Genomic DNA, 23,557 nt, shown 5'->3' with positions numbered 1-23,557 from the left:
TGAGGAGAGCAATGTGTCTAAGTTGTGTTCACTTCTATTCCTATTTAGTCCTAGAGGGAAATCAGCAAGGGTGTGAGGAATGCTGCTGTGCACTGACTGTGTGGTGTGAGGAATGCTGCTGTGCACTGACTGTGTGGTGTGAGGAATGCTGCTGTGCACTGACTGTGTGGTGTGAGGAATGCTGCTGTGCACTGACTGTGTGGTGTGAGGAATGCTGCTGTGCACTGACTGTGTGCTGTGAGGAATGCTGCTGTGCATTGACGCTGCCTTTTTTCTTTTCTCCCTACACCTGCATCCTTCTGGTGGCTCAGGTTGGACAACTAGGTGCCCATGACCAACTCCTCATTGTGGATGGATTTAGTCTGGTTGGACTTTCTCAGGAAAGGTATGACTAATTGGTTACTTTAAAGCTGATTGGTTAGTCTTACTGTATTGAAGTGATACTTTGCTTTTTATTTTGAAATTTGAATTCAAAAACAAGTGATGTAAAAGCTCTTTGTGTTTACTCATCTTCCCCTATAATCCTAGTTGTTAGAGCACATGAATCTCATTCGTGTTCACTCATAAGAATGTATATTCTTTAGAGTATTTCCTTAAATAATTATATAAATATGTACACTTATACTTAGAGCTTGTAAAATGTTTAAATATCTTAATGTTAATGTTATAGAATAGAATATATTTACCTGTTTTATAATTAATTATCATAAGTGATGTGGACAGGACATAATCTTCTGAAAGCCTAGTTTATTTCCCACACAGCAACCGGGTTGAGGAACCTAAGCACAAGTATTCTGAACATAGACTCTACTGTGACAGTGACCGCTGTTTCTTTTCTACCTAAGGCAGCTGAACTCATGACTAGTACCAGTTCCACGGTTACCCTGGAAGTTGCAAATCAAGACATCCTCTCTCACTGCCTGTCCACCTTTCTTACCAACCCATTGTCCTCCATGGTGCAGAGAGGTAAGAGCTAGTGACTCAAGCCAGGTTAGCCAATATATAGTAATCCTGTATTGAGATATGGCTCCTCCTAAAAGTTATCAAAATCTGGGGCTTGAAAGATGGTTCAGTATTTTACAACACCAGTGTTAGCTCACAATTGCCCCTAATTTCAGGGGATTTGAAACCTTCTTCTAAGTTCTTTGGACACCAGTCAAACATTCATGTGCACACATGCTGGGCAAACACTCATACACATAAATTATATTTATAAAGAGAGGCCCTAAAAGTCCCATGTAGTAGCTCCTACCACAGCTCTTGCTCAGCTCTTCAAGGAAGAAGTTAGTTGAGACTGAGTGCATGATGCTGAGAAATACTTCTGGATCATGATCCAGATCAGATCTGATGGTACAGTTTCCTAGATACATTCACAGTCTGTTAAGTGCAGTATTGTGAACTCTCTTCTGACCCTGACTCAGCTGTGGAACCTGCACACCCTAGCCCTGACCTTTGTAGCTGGAGTATCAACAACAGTATCAGCATCTGACAGCCTAGAATCCTGTTTACTAAAGCGTAGGACAGGAAACAATCCTGGCTAGACCATGTGTTGGCATCTTAAAGCAGAACACCATTTACTAACTCAAAGAGGGACGTGGGTAACAAATGAGTCCCAGGTGAGCAGACAGGAAGACTAAACTGTGAACAGGTGTGGATAATCACACCAGGTGACAGCACCATGTGATGCTGTCATTCTGATGGATAATAATATGTGTGTTATCAGGTGAGAGAAGAGAAGTTGAGTGCTTTTTAAAAAATACTCTAAAAAAGGTTACTTTGTTATTTACAAATTACAATTCAGGTGTTGAGAAAAAAAAATAAGGTCAGTTTCCCCCATAGATACTTATTAAGTAAATGAAATGTTTTTCTAGACACAATATATGTAAAAGCTTTTAAAAATGTTCATATAAAGCTATTTGTGGTGGCATGTACCTTTAATGCCAGCTCTAAGAATGCAGAAAGGGGCAGATTTCTGTTAGTTTCCGGTGCCCCTGTCTGTGTAGTGAATTCCAGGCCAGCCTCAAATATATAGTGAGACCCTAGGCTATGGTTTCTTCTGATTGCTTGGTTGTTTTTGCATTTTTACGCTAGTCAAAGAATGTATATAAAGATCACACTATTGTACCAAGAGCAGTTATTAAATATAAGAATTTTAGACGCATACTTTGAAGCTCTTCAAGTCTTAGAACCAGTAAGAGGGAGCGAATGAATGAATTGGCTTTGGTTTCAGTTTCAGATCGTTATGGCTCAGGTAAACCCAGAGCACAGAGTGAAGTTTTTATGAGTTTTATTTTTCTTGGATATTTTATGTATTCACATTTCAAACGTTATCCCCTTCCCATGCTCTCCCAACCCCCTGCCTCTGCTTCTATGTGGATGCTCCCGCTCCCACACACCCATTCCCATCTCAGTGCTCTGGAATAAGGATGCTTGCATGTAACCATTGCACTGAATAGGGGGACCCCAATGGAGGAGTTAGAGAAAGGACTGAAGGTGCTGAAGGGGTTTGCAACCCCACAGGAAGAACAACAATATCAACCAACCACAACCCACCAGAACTACCAGGTAGCAAACTATCAACTAATGAGTACACATGGAGGGATCCATGGCTCCAGCCACATGTGTAGCAGACGATGGCATTGTCCATCATCGATAGGTGGAAGAGTAAAGGTTTTGAGCTCTATAATAATTCAGCTCAAAACGGCTCCCCAGAGAGTCCTCAAAAGCCTTGGACAGAGCACAGTGATGCAACGAATCTGCCTGGTAAAGACAGGCTGATGAAAAACAGAGCAGATCACCTTTTCAGCCCCAATGTGACAAGAGGAGGCACTCTCTAAGTCACCTTGTAACCCAGAAGCCAGTGAGGCACATTGTACTTCGATCATTGTTGTTTTCATAGAGGTCTCAAATTAGTCCAAAATTAGGATTTTACTTGAAAACCCCTTGACCTTATAGATCAAAATGCACTGTAAATGTGTCTTCAAAAAAGTGTCAGGTTTCCAAGGTAGTGGAGATCATTTTTACACTTAAAAGGCTGGCTAACAAAGTAGTGAGGATGGAATATCCTGAATAGGGACCCCAACCTCCAAAAGGCTTCAACCTCCAAAAGGCTTCACGTATTTACTCTCATGTCTCTAGCACAGATCTCATCTGGTCCTGGAGAAAGTCCTTATCCTGGTCTGTGGTGTCAGGAGACTTGTAGGGGTGCGTGAAGCCTACTTCTGGTACATCTTTGTCTCTGGCTCAGTGCTAAACATCCTGCCCTCAGTGTATGATGGGTATGACATGGCTCCTGCATTTAAAGGAACATTGTTATGTTTATTTTACTTGTCATTTAATGTGACACTTGGGTTTTTAACACTATTTCTAATAGATCAGCCTCCTATTCCTGGAGAGAAGTGTGCATATACCACTAGAACAGCAGCTAACATCTGTCTCCACTGGAGACCTCTGCACTGAGGTCTGAGATGACCTGGAACACTTTCTTACTTGTGAAATATCTGACTTCTTTGATACAGTTCTCAACAAATTACATTAACTATCATTCCTGAATTTTGTTCACTGAAGTTTTATTTTTATTACGCTACTCAAGTAAACTAATACTAAATTATTGAATCTGGGAAAATGAGAATTAGTGTAAATGAGTAAATAAGAAAATGTGAAATGTTTTTTTATTGAAAGCATAGGGTCAACATTACATTTTTAGCACAGCATTTAAAATACATGCTTTTTAGAAAACCATTTATTTATTTCCTTTATAATCCAATATTAGCCCTTCCTGTCTTCCCAGTAACCCACCATACAAATCTTCCCTCCATCGCCCTTTCCTGAAATGGCAAAGCTCCTTTCGGGATTTCAACCCCCTTGAATGCTTTTTAAAAGATTGTAAAACAGATCCCTGAGGAAAAAGTACGCCTTTTATGCAGGTTTAAGCATCTGATTGTTTATTTCTTTACATTTCACAAGAGCAGACCCCTCAACCTAGACCTGGTTAGGAGCTAAATTGCAGGAGTGACAATGCCACAAACAGCATGCATCAGTGTATAGAAAAATCTTTTTATTCCTTCATAGACACAGGAACAGCTGGCTACTTGGCGGGTGAGCCATAAAGCAGTGTCAGGTCTGGTTATTCACCCATTCCCCAGTTTTTGTTACCTCCTCTGTGAGGAAGAAACATGCATGAAATTTTGCTAACATCTCTGGTGAGTCCCTGAAGTAGTAGAGCTTCCTCTTTTCTTTTCTCAGCCTCTTACCACTTCCAAGGAAGAACTTCAGGAAGAGTTTTACCTACTTGAGCTCCATTGAGTAGAGGCTGGCAAGGGTCTCTAGTGTGACAGTAATATGTGGATCCAGAGCTCCTCATTGGAATCTGTGACATCCAGACAGGAGCACCTGAACCCTTCCTCCAAGTCAGTTACCCCTGCTTCCACTCTGACTAAGAGTGGTCCTGGCCATTGGGAAACCCCAGCAGAGGTGCTGGCCACCACTGTTACTGTCTCCCAGCCCATATGAACAGACCTCCCTCCACCACCTCCTCTACCACAGGTCCACTACACCAGATTTTGGCGGCATTTTAGTGGATTTGCCCCTCCCACCACCTTCTGCAAACAAGGCAGGATCCCAGTCTGTTCAGGTGGCTGCTGGCTAGCAAAAGAGAGTGAGGAGCAGCAGCGGTGGTCTGAGATATAGAAGGCCTGCCTGGACAAGGAAGCAGAGAGGAAGCACAGGGAGCAGGAGAGGAATGGGTGACAGATGCACTCTCATTCCCTGAACCTGCTTCCTTCTCTTCTTTGACCACACCGACCAAACCAGGAAAACCTTCCACACTGCAGAGGCCCAAGAAACAGTCATTCTGGTGTTGTAGTCCCCGCAGCAGCCCCCCACTATTGAGCACAGGGATCTGCAGTTCATAACTATCAGTAAAGAGGAGTTGTCCTCTGGGGAGTCTGTCTCCAGACCCATGGAAACAAGATGCCAGGGAGAAGCTGGAGAAGCAACAGCAAATGCACCTTGTGGATATGCTAAGCAAGGAGATCCATGAGCTGCAAAACAAGGGGGACGGTAGTGCAGAGGAGAGTGACTGCCTGTGGAAGAATATGCTGGAGTGGCAGTTCCAGAAGAGACTTCAGACCATATTTCTTGTGTTTCTCCCAGGTTCATTTCAGAATACTGTTCAAGAAGCTCAACATTTGTCGTTTACATAGTAGAAATTTATAACAACAATGTTTTTGCCCTTCTTGCCTTAGACAGTTCTACAGTGGTGTCTATGGTTAAGTGCCAGGCAGTGAGAACCCAGGAGTGATATTCAGAGGTACAAAGGATGACCTGCAGGTAAGGTGCTCCTGGGGCCCAGTGTCCTAAATGCAGGTCCACAACCTTACAGCTGCCCACTCCAGCTGTGCCTGGGATGGAGCCAGTGCTACCGACCTAGGAGGCATCTCAGGGAGTGTGCTTAGTATGTGCCCCATTGCTTCAGTGCATGATAAGGTTAATCTGCAAGAGCAGCAAGGATTTTAGCCAGCTCGCGTTCTGTATCTGAGAAAGAACATGTCTTTAAGAACATCAATATGCTCACCTCTAGCACATATCAGCTTTATATGTCAACGATATCATAATAAAGCTGTTTAAAACATAAAAAGTTATAGGGTAGCTCAAGTCTAGGATGTACTGACCTTGAGTATTATATCTAATTACACACACATACCCACACACACACACACAGAGAGAGAGAGAGAGAGAGAGAGAGAGAGAGAGAGCGCTAAAAAAAGTTGGAAAAATTAACAAATCTTAAAAATATATAAATAACTGTGTAATTATTAAAATCCTGTATGAGAGTCAATGTTTTTCGCCTCGCATTGAGGAAGGGGCTTAGAGAAATGAATTATCCCCCTCCAACCTCCAAAAACATACGCACACACACAATCAATGACATGTGTAATTGTACCAGGAAATACCCGTATTTTATAGAATGCCATAATGGAAAGTAAGAACCATCTTTTTCGTTAAGGGTTGCCAATATATTCTTTTTTCAAGGTGTGTGCAGCCGTGCCAGTCTTGTTCACCATGGGATGGAAGCGGTCCCTGACCTGTGAGCCTAGAGGTGACCAGGTGCTCCATTCTGAGACTGAGAGAGGCAGGATGCCCACTCAAGGGTCCATAGCAGGGAAGGTTTTCAAGCTATGTACAGTGCTGGAAAAGCCTACACAGGGCATACAGTTAGCAGTGATGTGTTTGCAGGGAGTCCAAGGAACCAGCTTTGTACTGATGCAGGTGGGTAAGCATTTATCATCCACCTTCCACTCTGACAGCAATAAGAGTATTGCTTAAGTTTTATTTCATAGATTTGATCCCTGACCAAAATACCAAAAACTGCACCCTTAACGATGTAGCAAATAGAATAGTGGATACTAGGCCAAGAACCTTTGACTCTTCTAATACCATTGTGTATTTCAGAGCAAGGAAGGAGAGGTATCAATGGACAGCAGTCTGCTTTCCCCACGAGTGCTCTACCACTGAGTTAGTAGCCTTAGCCCTCCTCACCTTTAGAAAAAGGGTGTGACTAATTTGTCCATGGTGACCTTGAACTCATGCTGTAGACCAGGCTAGCCTTGAACTTCTGATTCCCCTTCCTACTGAGTGTCTTGATTGTCTGGTATTACAGGCCCATTTCTCTACAGCTGACCAGCTTGCTTGCTTCCTCCTTTCTTTTCTTCTCCTTTTTATCTCTCTCTTTCTTTCATTCTTCCTTCCTTCCTTTCTCTCTCTCTCTCTCTTTCTCTCTCTCTCTCTCTCTCTCTGCCTTTCTTGATTTTTCGTTCTTTCTTTCGTTCGTTCTTTCATACTTTCCTTCCTTTCTTTCATTCTTTTCTTTCTTTCATTCTTTAACTTTCTTTTCTTCCTTCTTTCATTCCTTTGTTCCTTTCTTTTAAGATTCAATTATTTGAGTGGTCTATCTGCATGTACATCTGTGTGTCCAAAGAGGGCATCAGATCTGATTATAGTTAGTTAGTATCCATAATATGGTGACTGGAATCAAACTCAGGACCTTTGAAAGTGCAGCCAGGCTCTGAACCACTGAGCCTGCTCTCCAACCCCAGCCCATTTTCGTAAACTTAGCACACTTGGTTCACATGAGAATTGTCTGTCCATGAGCAAGATAAGGTTAATCATAGCAAAGAGTGCTTATCCCTTGCCAGATCAACCTGGGGTCTCCTGTGACTTATGCTGTCCTTTTCCAGGCCTGTCATCAGTGCCTTGGCGTTTGTGGGACTCATCCACAGAGGCATGCAACTCAGAGAACGGTACCCCAACTTGGTGCACAGGAACTCTTTCAGGTGTCACTTGATTGTCACAGGTTTCTGCTCGGTCAGCAAGGAAGGGAAGCCTAGCCCTGTGCCAGGTCAGTTCCCAGTACAGAAGTTCATTCATGGCAAACCCAAGTGATCATTGCAGTGAGCGTTGGCTGTCTAGAGCCCACATCAAGGAGGCCTTCCAGACTTTGGAAGTGGAGAGGGAGGGAAGAAAACAAAAGTATGGTACACTCACACTTTGGAAGGACACACATCCATCCTAAGTGAAACACAAGTTCTGTTTTCCAGTTGACAAGTATATAACATGGCTCTTAAGGCTACACCCACATTGTAAAAGCCGGTGATGTCAATCACAGCAGGTAAGATGTCAGCCACCTGAGTCATGCAGAGTTTGACCACATGAGACTCACCCCAGGACTTAAATGCAGTGAGCTCAAGGACTCACATGCTATGCTGCGTGGGCTCCTCCTTATGCCACACCTTGACCCCATTGCACCCTGGGCCTCCACACCATAAGCCAGAGTGCAGTTCCCTGGGCACAGTAAGACACACCTAGGCTAGTTTCCACTCCCATGGATGTTCTTGTGGCCTTGTCAGAGCACTGTGACCACATCCCACATCTGAACAGCAAGCTAATCAACAGGATGCTCTAGGAGTCCATCCGTTTGTCTTCTTCAGAGACGCCATAATAGAGGGGGCAGAAATCCAGGCTTTAGGGAGATACCACAGCCATGATTGTTCATTTGTCCCAGCCACTCCACCTTTGGCCAAGTTACAGCTCTGTCAGGCCCTGCCATGTTGTCTTCAACATGTTTGTGTGTCAGTGATACTTGTATGAACTATGCTACACGTTGGCCTAGAGGCTGGGCTTTCCTCTTGCATTTCCAGCAAGACTACAGAGTTCCTGTGGGAGACTCTCATGGCTCTTCATGTTCTGGCAGCACAGTCTGCAGATGTCTCTAAGGTATTGGACATCAGACCCCACTGAGGAGTGAGAGGCTTTCAGTGGCTTATAGACCCAAGGCCTGGGCATGATGGCCTTTATTGTGTGTTTGATAGCATGTATGCTCTGCTCCAAGTGTAGACAGACACTCCCCATGCCTGTAGTCTGTGCTTGGAGTGTGCGTACACACTCTCCATGCAAACAGCTGTCTACGCACACACAGATGCCATTTTCATGATTTACACCTGTTATCTTTGATGTTTCTTTTAAAAGACAATCATATAAAGTTACTGTGATTTTGTGCTGGCTTTCTTTACCCAGCCCACAGATGAATATTGGAAGGAGACTCGAATCTGCGTGGGCTCCTCCTTATGCCCATACCCTGACCCCATTGCACACTTTTAGGCAGAGGCATGGCAGAGCGTGGCCTGTAATTGTCCTGTCCATTCCCTATGGATTGTGACCACAGTCTGCAGTTCTGCACAGCCTGGCATCCAAGGAAATTGGTATAGTTCCCTACAATGTCTCCACAGGCCCAGAGGAAGGACATAAATAGAATCTTTATGAGACCCAAGTGGCTTCTCAGGGTCAGCCAATGCTCTTGGCTCCTTCTTGTCTCTGAAGACACAGGGCACAGGTCCTGACCTGCATGCACCTGTAGCTGCTGCACACACTAAGGATGACTTGTGCTGGCCTCTGATGCTTCTGGGAGTCCTGAAAACCACAATCCCTGGGCCAAGGGGACTAGTGAGGGACAAGTGAGCACAAGGCCCCTGCCTGCTCCCTGGAGACCAGAAGCCCCAGCAGGGTTCTCACTGCTGTGTTCCCCAAGATAATGACAAGCACCTGTTACAGCAGGTCATGCTCTGGTGGGAAAGGCAGACAGGCACATCCAAGGCTGTTCTGTGGCCATGCTGGGCCTGCCTGCTCTTCAGGGGCATACTCTGCCATGCCACTCAGCATATCCCAAGTTGTGTCTGGAGTGCTTTGGTCTCACAGGAATGCTGTGTTCATGGAGACACTGACAAACTAAGGACCAAGACCCTGTCAAGTACCCATCCACACATGACTCCTGCCAGGAATCAGCAGTATGGGCAACCACGTAAACATGGAGACATGGATTATTTCTTCCTTGGGAGCACTTGTGAACCACAGGGTCAGGTGACAAGCTCTAGACCAGGAAAGGATCAGGAGGAGCAGAGTGACCTCACCTGAACTTGAGGAATAGGGAACCCAGCAAGGGGAGTGACCACCCTTGGTTCACACAATTTAGGGACATATGTGGTGGGAAGAAGCTAAGTTGAGGCAACCTGGACACATCCCAAGATAGCAGGTGATTGGGGGGGGGCGGTGTAGGCTTGCATGAAATGATGTGTTTGTGTGTGTGTGTGTGTGTGTGTGTGTGTGTGTGTGTGTGTGTGTGTGTGCCTGTGTATGTCTGTGAATGGGCCTATCCTGACACCAGACCTGACCGATGCCAGGCACACACAGTTGGCACAGACCCCACTTTACACTAGGGTTTTTGTTCCCAAAGGTTTTCTAATGGAAGGTAATATGAGTCTTGTACAGGGCTAGTTCACCAGATTTTGTACGAAAGATGAAATCTGATCTTTAGAGATTGGAGTCTGAGCTAGCCTTGTGGACCCTCCTCTTCCCACTGTTCCCAGTCTGTTTCGTGTCACAATGTCCAGGGAATAGAACTCTCAGTTCTGCCAGCACCTCTGTGTGAGGCATTGCATCAGCTGACATCCAGAATGGTTGTCCCAACTCCACATGTTCTGGCCGAGGTCAAGATGCACACAAGAAGGCCTAGATGAGGAGGTACTGCCCCACCCAGCCAGACAGACTTCATCTACTCTAACAGATGTTAGGAGGAGGTGCAGATATGACTCACAAAAATGCATCCACTATTGGGCTCAACTACCAAGAACCTGTGAGCAGCAGTGACATTCAAGTCTCCTCTCATCCAAGTAGAGGGACATCAAATACTTCTTTGGACCCTGGGCAGTAAAGAAATCTTGAGGGCTCCATGAGTAGATAACATACCATGAACCATATCAGAGCCCATGGACTGTACCTGCTTGATGACCCTGGACCTCCTTGGCTAAGGTGAGGAGAGGAGACCCCAAACAGCCCTATACCAGTGACTCAGAAACACTGTCAGACAGGATGGACCAGCCTCCACAACCTGAGATGTGCAGTAAGGGTTCTTTTCCATTCCGTACAAAGATGTCTGGTTTGCAGAGTCTCAAATGGATCTGAGACATACTGCAAGGGAGGCTTTGTGTTGGGTGCAGTAGTTAAAACCAGGACATGAGAAGGGTAACTGCAGAGCTGTGATCTCGGAAATTCTGCAGTACCCAGTTTGGATTATTGGAGCCTAGGCAGGCTTTGCAGTCATAGACCTCCCTCTACTGCCCATGTCCCTTCATGACACCTTCTCTAGCAGATAAGACCAGAGTCCAGGCTGCTTCAGGGCTAACAAGACACTTGTTTCTCTCATACACTTACACTCCTGAGAATCCTAGTAGCTTACAACCAGAAACAGGAAAAATAGAGCCCATCCAAAGCCCTATGATTAAGTCAGAGCTAGTCCCATCTCCTACAAGTGGGCAGGGAAAGGCGACTGATGTGGTGGGCAGAAGTGGTAAGGGCCAACAACTGACTTGCTTGGAAAAGGCTGGAGACTGGTCATGCTGGAATGATCTCAAGCAACCTTCAAGGCTGGCTGGCACAGAAAGGGCTGCTGGATATCTCTTGCCCAGACCACAATGTCCTCCAGGGTTCTGTCTTCACCAGGCCAGTATAGGAAGAGGTAGCACCTGAACTTCATGCCATTGAGAGAGCTAACCTCTTGAGGAACCAGCTGGTCCACCAGTGTGCAGTCTCAGGTTTCGCTGGGTGAGAGAGTCGTGAGCTGTCTGTATGATTGAGTAGACACTTGTTGTCCAGGCTGAGGACATACTGGGCACCTCTGCGGTTGTTCTCTGCCTCTTCAACCTACAGGGAGATAGAAAACATGGAGGTAGTCCGCACCCTGACTTTTGGCACTTTCTATGCTCCTACAATCCCAGGACTGAATGTCTACATAGACCATCTAATTCTGGCAGAGTCGATCTGTCATGGGCCAGATAAGCCATCCTGTTGGTTGCTCTGTCTTAGCTTTCATGACACACTGCCCTCTATTTTACCTCAGGCTGTCTCCTCCAAGCATCCCAGCATGCATCAGCTCCATATCCTGCCCAACATACCTTAGGGTCCCTGATAATTCCAGATACTTTAATGTTCTCCCAGGCTGCACTGTGGGCTCTTGTGTGCCTCAATTCATCCTAGAAGTTCTTGGGAGCCTCCATGCCATGGCATAGGATATCTTTGTGTCCACACTGAGCCGAGTGATTCCATCCAGTATAGGATTCTCTCCCTATTGTTGAATTTTGGCACTTATATCTTTAGGAATGACTGCATATGGTCAACACACACTACCCTGGAAGACCCGAGAGTTCAAGGACGGCCAACTTTCACTTAAGCAAACTTGTCCACAGACTGCGTGGGTCCCATCAGCTGAGAGTAGCCTCCACATTGCAGTGATGTGCAAACTTCTGCCTTTCAGCCATGATGGACTTTAGGATCTAACCTGAGGACCCTACACAAGGCACAGGTAGGTGATGTGTAAATGAGGCATGTTACTGGGTCAGGTCTTCAGTGCAGTGTCTTAAGCTGTCAGGCTTTTGGGAGGGCATATGCTTCTCTATTAAATGAGCTGGCTTCTCTGAAGGCCTCAACTCTGCTGTGTCTGCCGCTCATGCTCCCTCCTCCAAGAATCTAACTGTCCCTAGCTCTCTGTGACTGGCTGGTCAGTCAGCCTTCATGCCACTCCACAGCCACTCTACAACACAGAGCCCACACTGTCCTCTGCAGAAGTTTCACAGGGCTGCTGCTTTAGTCTCTCTGTTGCGCTATGGGGGTCCAAAGTCAAGTTTCTTAGGTCCCTAGGTGTCCCTGAAAAGGCTCTAGAACAAGGAAGAGGTGAAGAAATCAGGAAATAAACTCCTGCAGTACTTCATGACTACCACTGGAGGGCTCTACACCTTTCTGGTCCTAGTGTGCCACTCAGCAAGCCCTCTCACTCACTCTAAGGTTCTGAGCCTGATGGAGAGGACTCCTGCTAAACCCAGTGTTCCCAAGAAACTGGCTGTACCGGCAGGGCTAACTGTAGAGGATTCTCCACGACCCTGAGAACACAATTTGGAAATCTCAGGTAGGCAGGGTGTGTGGGGGAGCAACCAGGGCTGGATGGAGACCTTACCCAGAATTTGATCTCTAGCCCTGCATTCTGATTAGCATGAACTACACTCCTGTGAAGGTCTCTGGGTGGTTCCCGAAATTAGGTGGAGGAAGAGGAGGAGAAGGAGGAGGAGGAGGAGGAGGAGAAGGAGAAGGAGGAAGAAGAAGAGGAGGAGAAGGAGGGGGAGGAGGAGGAGGAAGAGGAAAAAACAAGTAAGCAAGGACAAGACAGGCACGTGGCCCGTACTCACTGCAGTGGCCCATCGTATCCTAGGTGTTTTCCTGCCCTAACTGTGAAGCAGGAACCAAACACCACTCCTCATGGGACTGTCTGAGATGAGGCCAGCTGTGGGTCTGAACTGTCAGCAAGGACAGTAGCTGTCTGTGCCATACATCGAAGCATAGTGTCCCACATAAGCCCATCTCACAAATGATGCCATCTCCTCCCCAGAGTGGCTCAAGTAAGGGTTAGGAGTGCCTCATGAATGCCAAGCTCTCCCCTACTCCTGCGGACCCATGAATGGTGCCTTCTCAGGGCCCGTCTATCCTGAGCCCAGGGAGCAGCCAGAGGGCATATTCATGCGATTTCATACTCAGGTCAATCTGCTATCCTGTACCCCATGAGTCGGGACTGAAACTCAGTGCTCAAGACCACTTGTTTTTTTCTGGACAAGACTTTCAGAATGTGGTCACACACAGTGTTAGTGACACATTGCATGCCCATGACTGGCATTCATTGTAGCCCTGAGCACCCAGGGATTCAGATCAGCATTGGCCAGATCAGACTCTTTGCTACCTGGTCCTATAGCTCACCTCCACTGTAGTTCCATGTGTCCTGACTGCTGCAGCTGCACCAGAAGCTACCAGATGTCTTCCCACAGAATCGTACTGTAATGTGGGCTCATCCACAGACATCTCACACTCTCCCTGCTGGGAGTTAGGTTGGATGCCTCCTGTGTGAGAGCTGCCTTGCCTTGTGGAGCAGAGAGAGAAGCAGTGGAGGAGATGTTGTCTGTTGCTCTTATTGTCCTCAGTGCCCAGGGCTTCCCTGTGGTTTGGGTTCAGATCCAGCTCCAGTGAATCACTGATTAAATTCAGCCCATAGAAGCTGCAAACACCATGGGGCACAGGGTAGACCAGGAATGAGGGGCAACCAAGCAATCCAGGACCCTGTGTGGACCAGGGAAGCCAATAATCCAGGTCACCTCTCAGGCAGGATGCAAGGCCAGGAGCTCTGTGTGCCCAGACAGACATAGATGGGACCCTGACTCCCACAAAATGCTCCTTCAGAACTATTACATCATCAGCTTTGAGAAAGTCGTCCTCATTAAGGACTTTCCGCACAGCTTGCACTGCCATCTAACTCTGTCTTCCAGGGGTGATCCTCTTCAGGAATATTGACATGTCTTCTATGAATGGTTAATATTCTGATAATTTGTTTCATAAACATTGCTCAGCATAGTATCTGTCTCCAAAAGAAGTCATTCAGCAATTATCCCAGGACAGGGAAGCAAAGTCCTCCTCCTCTTCCTCCTCCTCCGACCCCTCCTCCTCCTCCTCCTCCTTCTTCTCCTCCTATTCCACTTCTCCTATTCCTTCTCCTCCAGATTTTTCTCCTCCTCCTCCTGCTCTGCCTCCTCCTCCTGCTCTGCCTACTCCTCCTCCTCCTCCTCTTCCTCCTCTTCCTCCTTCTGCTACTGCTAATGCTGCTGGTGCTATTGCTGTTACTCCTGTTGGTGCTGTAGCTTCTACTGGTGTCTTTTCATTGGCCATGTGTCTGAAATCACCACCTGTTTACACACAGGATATGACAGAATTTCAAGATGGCACTGTGAAAGAAAAAAAGAATTTATTCTAAGCAAAAAAAAAATATGAGGTAGAATACTTAGATTACCATTTGCAGCTTTGATTGCTTTATTATTTTATTACTTCTTCTCTTCTACTTCTCAGTTAAGATTTTTGAAAGAAATCATTTAGAAATGTTACCAATCAGTAGGCCTTAGGAACAAAAAAAATCAGTATGCAAAAAACTATGCATGCATCCAGGATTCTGACCATCAACAATAACCCACAAACTAGGTTGTTGATACTTATTCAATGACAAACCTTGTTATTAATTTTAAGGTTTAATGGAATGGGACGTCACATTTGAAAAGATAAGACTCTGTTCTGCAGCACTTGGAATTGATGACCACATGTGCTAGGACCAGTAGCCCATGGAAGAGTCCAAGATCCCATGAACCTCTAGTCCTCACCCTGTGGGAGCTATTGGCCTAAGGGGGAGCTGGGGTCCATCTGAAGGGATGGGTCAACAAGACAACTCTGTAGAGTGGGGAACTCATCATTCATATTGGGTCCCTGCTGGGAAGAGGAGAAATCAAGAAGAGGCAGGAGGCTTGGTGTTGGGGAAACCTCATAAAGAACTTAGAGAAGATACAAGGTAAGAATTGTTGGGAAAATGGAAACCAGAGACAGAGGAAGGAGGAGCATAGAGCAAACTGGAAAGGACAAAGCACAAAGATACCTGGGCTATGCCTGCTGCTTGTTCTCTGGACTCTCCCTGTGGCTCATTTCTCGGGTGAGATGCTGTTCTGCCCCAGGCGAGGTTTCTTTCTCCTTGGCAAGCAGCAACAAAGATTAATCAGGGCATTTGCTATATTCATGGTCCACACCTTAAAACCTCTGTGCCGGACCCTGCTGGAGATGGGCTTATCCTCTAATGGGGCTCTGTGGGAGAGTAGATTATCTTCTTTTATTTCCTTGTTGCTACTCTTCTCACTGAAGATGCTTGTTGTTTGAATGCATGGGACACTCATGGCACATTTGTGATAGTGGTAGTGCCCTGAGAGGACCAGGCACAGTTGACCTTCTTCCTCCTTTTGGATGAGCCTTCTGGCCATACTGATATACTTGACTGTGGGAGAATGACACCTGCAAGGTGCCAAGGACTGGCAGGCTTCCACTCCTCTTTCTTTGTAATCTAAAAGCACCTGCAGGATCAAGGCTAGGAAATGGGGCTGCAATGGGACGCACTTGCTGTGCCTGGGCTGTGCAGCCATACCCCGGGAGGGCCTGCTGTTGTAGGAAGTAATAAGTTGCCATTTCCTCATTATATTTTCTTTTTATTAGGGAGTATTTTATTACAGAGGCTTGAAATCCCATGCATTTCATCGCACCCAAAATTTCAGGGTCTGGCCTGAGGGGAAGCAGTTCTTCACAACGACCTGTGAACCCCTTCCCGTGTTCTTTGAACCAGGCATGTTTCACCACCTCACTGGCTGTTGGTCTATACGTTGGATTTACTGTTAGTAATTGAGTAAGGAGGTTCTCCAGTTCTTCTGAAACCCCACAGGGGGTAGGATACACCCCTGCAACAACTTGTATTTGTAATTCTTGGATGATCACTGAATCAAATGGAAGCTTTCCCACTACCATATAATACAAGATCACTCCTATTGTCCACATGTCATTCTTCATCCCGTCATACAGAAGTCCAAGGAAGAGTTCCGGGGAACCAAAAGAGTACGCACCGCAGTGCTGGTTTAGCATATGTCCAGGTTGTGTTTCGGTGCTAAGCTGAAAGTCGATGACTTTGACCTTTTTGTTTTTATTGATCATTATATTGTCCACTTTCAGGTCTCGGTGAACAATCCCCTTTCCATGGCAGTAGCTCACTGCTGACAATATCTGTTCAAATATTTGCTGGGCCTCATCCTCCTCTATGTGCCCTGACTCTCTGATGTACTGGTAGAGTTGTTGGCCTTCCACTAGCTCCATTATGAGGTATATTCTAGTTTTGTTTTCAATGACTTGTAAGAGAGAAACAATGTTGGGGTGGTTGATCTTTCTCATTATGTTTGCTTCTGTCATGGCTGGCTGGAACCACTGCTTGTTCTTTCGGAGAACTTTGACCGCCACTGGGGTTCCTGTGAGCTGGTGGTGGGCCAGGAGGACCTTGGCATGGCTTCCTTTTCCAATAGTCTTCAGTACTTTATATTGGGAATGAAAGGTTCCCTCCTGAGAGATACTGGGATCGGGCCTAGGAGGGGGTAACTCCTTCTCAATCTCTGTAGGCATTTTATCAGTACTAATGCTACCTAAAAATAACAAAAAAATGGAATCAAATAATGAAAAAGATGGAGCAATTCAGGAACTAAAATTACACATGTGGAACCTAAAAGAAACAAACGAAACAAAAAGAAAAAAAATAAAAACAAAGAAAAGACTAGACTAGAAAAATAGAATAAAATTATGAAAAGGGGGAAAATATGAAGAATCATAAGTAAAAGCCACCCAAATAACCAACCCCAAAAGAGAAAGCCAAGAGCACACACATACTAAATGCAATGATGAAAATAAAAATCGTCACACTACAATAGGATTGGGCAGCCAAAGCTGATCAATACTGTGAATGGATGTAGTTTGAAGAAAAAGGTCAGATGAAAGAAACGGGAGGAGAAACAATTAGTATAAGACAAAACAAAGAAATGTAAAAAGCCAACACTTAAGGGAAACTCCATTGAATTTCAGGACCTAGTGATCCACAAAACTCCACAACTCTCCAGAGCAAAATACTGAAAATTAAAATTAAACAACCACAAGGAATAAGGCAGTTAAATATCAGTGAACAGTAAACCTTAAACAAAGGCTGAAGAGTCAAAATGTCACAAAGGGCAAATTTGAATCAAGTCTAAGCCAATGATTGCTTGTACTCAATAAATAGAGAAACAGGAATAATGTAAAAGGATGAAACCGCAGGACATTGAAAATGGAGATAGAGTGAATCATCCGACTGCACAAATGTATATAATCAAAGCAGTAATATAGCATGTGAGAACATAAAAACCACCACCAAAAAATGAAACCAGCAATCCATAATGAAGAAAGATAGAAAGAAAGAAAAATCAAAACCACAATAAGGAAATAGCCAGTGGTCTTGAGAATATATGGCCTAATTCTATCTCTTAAACACAGAAAAAAAAATCAAACCATAAATGAGCAGGCAGCCGTCTACGTAGGCCTTTAATCTGATATTATGGGGTTGGCATATCAAAATCCTGGGAGCCACTGGTCAGCCAACACAGGTACTTGGGCAGCTCCAGGCCAGTGAGAGAGCCTGTCTTGAAAATGAGGTTGATGACCTACCTTAGGAACAGGAGCCCGGGCTGACTTCTGGCCTCTACACTCGCTTGCACTGAGGTGAAGGTAATATAGATACAAGAAGGGGCAAAAGGGGATGGGAACGTGTGTACACACACATACACACACACACACACACACACACATAGGCACACACAGAAGCACACACAGAAATACACAAAAGTGTACTTATACTCACACAGACAAACTCTTACAAACACCCAGATTCACACAAAACCCAATCACATATGAACAGGTACACACATACTTACACACAAGCACACCAATAAAAACGCACATCACAGACACACACAAACATACACACAGGGACACACATATGCACAAGAAAACGTACACACATACAAACACATACACACAAACCTGTAAACTCACACACTCCTACATATACTGACAAACACGGGCGAAAGTGTACACACAGTCACACACAAGCAAATCTGTCAACACACATCATCCTACACACATAGACACATACACATATACACAGTACAGTAAAATCCGATACAACCACACACAGCTCACTAGATAAAACCAAGTCGCAGAGGGCTCCACTCCACACCTCCTCTCAAAGCACTCAAAGAAATCCAGGCCTGGCTACAGCTTAACATCTGTTGGCTGGACCTCCTCACAGTCGCTCCTCAGGAGGTCACAATAGGACCTGTCATGACATGGTTGGGAAGGGCTTCAAGGCTCTGGCTTCTGTGGGCTATGGAGAGACTAGGCTTTTAGAAATCAAAGCCTGTAAGATGTTTACCTCTCCTCAGTTCTCTGTTTTGAATATTTGCTGTGCCCCCTGCTTTAAAGTCCTCATGTCTATGCTCGCTGTGTCACTTTTTCTTTGAATTCTGAATGATTAGCCTCAAACTGATGGTACAGATTTTAAAAAATGAAAAAAGACAAAGCTGTGTTTCTAAACTGACCCATCAAGATGACACTGTTCTCATAAATCCTCAGAAAGGCTCTAGGTTATCATCAAACACCTGAGACAAAGCTGCAGGGATAGGCAGAGCACTTGCCTCCCAAGGGTGAGGACTTGAGTTTGAATCCCCAAAACCCCCATCAATGTTGGATGCATCAGCAAAGCTCACAAGCTCAGCATCTGTGGTGTGGGGAGGGGTTGGGGCTTGAAGACAGGTGGTCTGACATGCAGGCGTGAGGACCTGACCAGAGGATGGCCTCTGACAGGACATGGGGTAGTGGTAGCATGGACACCTAGGCACATAAGGGGGTATGCATACACATGCAGACACTTCCTCTCACACAGAGGTTGGCATGATGTATAGAAAACCAAGTCCATCCTGAGTGTAGGGCTCACTTTAAATATTAAGGTCCAGTGATGGAACAGGCGTGTATGAGGAAAAGGAGCTCTGTGCAACTTGGGACCAGAAGGAACAGAGTGGCTGTGCTGACACAGTTGAAATAAATTCTCAATCACAGTCTGTGAGAGCCAGGTCACAGGACCCAGGCAGCTGTGTTATTTGTGAGCAGCCAGTGCAGCCAGAAGCTAACTATTGAGCACTGACTGGCCCAAGCCCAGAAAGGGTCTCTGTTTCTCAGAGTGCTGGGGGCAGAGCAGTATGTAGCGCTTTCCTTCTGAAGACTCTTCTGGGGTTTTGAATCCCCTGGAGAGGACCCTCATGGCTGCAGACACTAAGCCTGGGAGGAAAGATCCTCATCTGTTGAGTTCATTGAAAGACCTGAGAGCAGAAAAGGAAAGAAACAGGAAAATGTGCCACCTCTGCTCACTGTGGTTCAGCTTCTGCCTTTGCAGCTGAGCTCAGGTGCCCTGGAGTCCTCCCTAGCCTGAGTCAGTGATCTCAAGTTCAAGTCCCTACTTCCTGGTTTGTAGTATCAAACACAGCACAGTTTCAGGCAAGAAAAGCTGTGAACACCATCTAGACATTGCTGTCTACATTTGGGGGGACTGTTGAGCCCCAAAGGGAGCAAGGGCTACAAGGTCAGGTATTACAATAATGGCCAAGGTTGGAATCCAAGTCCCAATCTGCCTTTGCTATGGGCAGAGGGTAGGCCTGGCAATTGGTTCTTGCTGTGTACATGGGGAGAATCAAAGGGACTTACGGGATCGCTGGCACAGACCGGCCCAAGCATGGCTTAGGGAGCCTCACACCAACTCAATATTTGATGTGTTCCCAGCTTTGTCTACCAACCTCAGCTCTGTGCCATTTTCCCTGCCTCGTGCAAGGGACTCTAAATATCTTCCTATAGAAGGCGATCAAGGAGGAGTTGCACAAGGAGAGGTGGCGCTCTGTTGGGAGGTTCACATGGGCTAACATATTAGAGGGCCACAGTCCCAGGACTGATACTGGGTGGACACTCTCCTCTGACATCCATCACAGAGATCTTTGACAGAGATCAAGAGAAGGCTTCTCTGAATAGCTGTGCAGAGCACCTCCGATTCATGGACTCAGGACTGACACCCATAGGATGCTTTTGAGGAGTCGATTGTGATTCAAGGGCTCATCTGCCTGGGTCCATGTGCCTCTAGAGATGAGCCCAGGACTTGGCTGTGGATGGTTATGGGGTCAGATCAGAGAATGTGAGGGGGCTTGTCCTTGGCTCCTGGGAGTAGTGCAATTTTTCTTTCCGTGCTCCTGCTTTTTTTGATTTTCTTTCCCTTGGCATAAGGAGGGACTGGAAGAAGTCTGTCTTTGGGGAGTGAGGCTGTCTGGGAAACTGCTCACTATTCTACATTATCATGCAGCTGGGGGCTTGGGGTTGTTGGCAGGATAACCTCTGCACCATTCCAGTCTGCTTCTCTCCACTTTATCCATGCATCCCTGTCCCAGGGCTGGGAGACCTGGATACAAAAGTCCCACCTGTAGCTTCCAGTCCAGGGATGGAGTCCCTCAGTGAATGGATTCCAGATGGTTCTCTGTAAAGCAGCATCGAACAGGGTAGTTACTGAACATGTAGGTACATGGAGGAGGATACTGCACTGCACCCACCCACATTTCATATAAAACCAATCCTCATGCTCAGGTACTAATTGGTTCTATTTACACCTTTCACCATTTTTGCTATTCACTGTACTGTGAAGGGTGAATTTTTATTGTTTCACTTCTGCAAAGAGACAGAGTTTAGCATTGGAGACTCCCTATAGCCTGGCTGGAAGGGAGGCCTTAACACCCATGTGTCCTTCTAGGAAAAAGCTCTTTCATAGGATGCCTCCCTGAGTCCCAGGATGTGTGGAGGGCTCTGGGCCCTATCCAGGGTTGACCTCAATATATTAACTGGAGCAGAGGCTTCTCTCTGATAGAACAGTACCACCCTCCTGCAAGATGTCTATGATGGTTTGTATATGCTTAGCTCAGGGAGTGGCAATATTAGGAGGCGTGGTCTTGTTAAAGTAGGTGTGTCACTGTGGGCATGGGATTTAAAACCCTTTTCCTATCCACATGCAAGCCAATCTTCCCCAAGCAGCCTTCAGATGAATATGTAGACCTCCCACATACTCTGGCACCATGACTGCCTGGATGCTGCCATGCTCCCAGCTTGATGATACTGGACTGAGTCTCTGAACCTGCAATCCTGTGTCCATTAATGTTGTCCTCATAAGAGCTGCATTGGTCATGGTGTGTCTGTTCTCAGCAGTAAACCCCTAACTGAGACAATGTCGATGTTCCCTGCTTCAGCTTCCTGGCTATAGAAGCTTCACACATGAGCGGCATTCTCTTGGGATATGGGCCTAATAGGCTCTAGGCTGTCTGCTTGATCTGAGAGTGCTAGGACATCCTGCTCCTATGGGCATTGTTACTGTTCCCATGCAATACTGTGAAAACATCAGCAGGCTCCTGCTTTCTTACCCCCCTGAACACAATGCTGCCTTTTCCAGGATTGGATCCAACAGCTCTCAGAACCTCCTCAGGAACTATGTGTTTCCCAAGGATTACCTGCACTTGCTTACACACCCCTATCCTGTGTTCTGAAAACTTTTCAAAGCCCATTCTTCTGAGACTGGTGAGTTCAGGACAGTAGTCCCAAGTGTCTTGTCCTACGCTGACAGTTCATTCTCATGAGGCATCACCTGCCCTTGACAGAGGATTTTTCCAAGGGGCATTGGATGTGCAGGAGAATTGTGTGTGCTGACTCCTGTCAGACCAGCACAGGATAGCATCAAGGCCCCATTTGCTCTTGATTTTGGAACTCATGGTCTTGGCACTGTCTTGTTGGTATTTAGGTCCCTGTCAGTCCCTAATTGAATTTTAGCATGGGAACCCAGGGCAGTTGTCTACAAAGATATTCCTAGTATGGACCACATCTTCACCGTGCCATACGTAAAGCACAACAAAACACCAGGCAGGCAGAGAACCCTCAGGGGCTGGAACTGGCATGTTCAAACACTCTGGCTTGACCTTGGCCAGCAGAGATTCAGAGAACAGCTTCTATGTAGGAAGATCTCCTTCCTCCTCTCAGAGTTTAGGACATCTAGAGGTAGGCTAAGGTGCTGGCACACATGTGAGCAGGGTCAGCACTCTGGGCTTGTTCAGTGTCAAAGCCTCCCTGCCACCCCTGTATCACAGTCACAGCAGCCCATCTCATGAGAATTCTAGGGGTGCTGATATCCTGGATGAATAATCCATGTTCTGCTGCTAGTTTCTTTGCTTCCACATGGACAACTGAGAGAAGGGATTGATTAAATGTAGGTGAGGAAGCCCTGCAAATATCTGCTTGGTGTTACTAAAGACAATGGGTTCTGACTGGCAAGATCTTTGAATTAGATTTTGAAAAATGCCACCTCGGGACAGTTAGTAGGTACTCTCAGGAAAGTGCAGCATGGTGGGCACAATGGGACAGGATCCCTGAGGCTGGTGCAGTGGGCCAGGGTCGTTGGGGCAGGTAAAACTGAGTAGGAAACGTGAGCCAGGAACAACCGGGCAGGGACCCTGGTTCAGTTACAACAGAGCAGGGATCCTGGGGGAGATGCAATGGGGCAGGAGTCCTGGGGAAGGGATCTTGTAGTAGTGGCCCTGTGGCATGTGCAACTGACAGGGACCCTGGGGCAGGTGCACTGTGACGTGCACCCAAGCTGGAATGTTCAGACAGGTGTATGTTTGCTTCTTGCAGCTGCTGTCTGAAGTAGAGGACACTGGCAACTGCCCCAGAGGGGATTTTGGGAAGTCCTTCCAAGAATCCCTCAGCTCCTAACTGAGAAACTATACATTCCACAGATGGGCCTTTATTTAGAGGAGCAGATTCTAAGGGGGCTCCCTTCAATGAACAGCCAAAGAAAGCAGAAATGTAGAACAAGCAATTGCAGCAGCCATGTCCAAGGTGTTTAGCTCAGAAAAGTAGGACTGGAAGAAACTGATTAAGTCAAATCACTTATCTGTCTATCCATCCATCCATCCATCCATCCATCCATCCATCCATCCATCCATCCATCCATTTCCCTGAGGGAAGTCAGCTTTTCTTTCTGAGAAGGTCAAAGCAGCGCTCCCTTGTGGTGACAATGAGGATTGCAGGCAGTGAGATAAGTGGGTATTTATTTATTTATTTATTTGTTTGTTTGTTTATTTATTTATTTATGTATTTACTTATTGCATGATCTGTGATAGACTGCCACTTGTGTCCAGTCCCCATCTGCATCACCTGTACAACAAACCCAGTCTCAGTGTGACACAGAAGAGGCCTAACTGGAAAGTATGTCCTCTCTCTAAGGGACACTGTACGATAACATACTCTGGACTGCAGGTCAGACAAGGCCTGTGTTTAGGAGACTTGTGGACAGATGAATGTCTGTGACTCTGGACTTAGACTCTGTGGAGGGCTCAGGTCACCTGACTGTCCTGAAGCTTCCCACTGTGATTTATTTCCCTCCTACAGAGCCAGACACCTGAGCAAC

The 23,557-nt window shown here is 46.1% G+C and overlaps 1 long non-coding RNA gene and 1 pseudogene across 2 annotated transcripts; one reads left to right on the top strand and one right to left on the bottom strand.

Moving 5' to 3' along the window:
* Positions 1 to 618: 618 nt before the first annotated feature.
* On the top strand, positions 619 to 13,526 carry LOC134485043 (uncharacterized). 2 transcript variants are annotated; one of them, XR_010062927.1, is made up of 3 exons: positions 619 to 966; positions 5,247 to 11,911; positions 12,391 to 13,526. It is a non-coding gene; the product is annotated as an uncharacterized LOC134485043 (long non-coding RNA). The 2 variants fall into 2 exon arrangements; XR_010062928.1 differs by having other exon boundaries at positions 4,246 to 11,911.
* The window catches only part of LOC134485036 (sperm motility kinase Y-like), a 319,058-nt pseudogene continuing 305,093 nt past the window's right edge, over positions 9,593 to 23,557 (bottom strand).

The sequence above is a fragment of the Rattus norvegicus genome, chromosome 1 (assembly GCF_036323735.1).
Source record: "Rattus norvegicus strain BN/NHsdMcwi chromosome 1, GRCr8, whole genome shotgun sequence".
NCBI classification, from domain to species: Eukaryota; Metazoa; Chordata; class Mammalia; order Rodentia; family Muridae; genus Rattus; species Rattus norvegicus.
The sequence above is the reverse complement of the archived record's forward strand: the minus strand, read 5'-3'. Positions and strand labels throughout refer to the sequence as shown.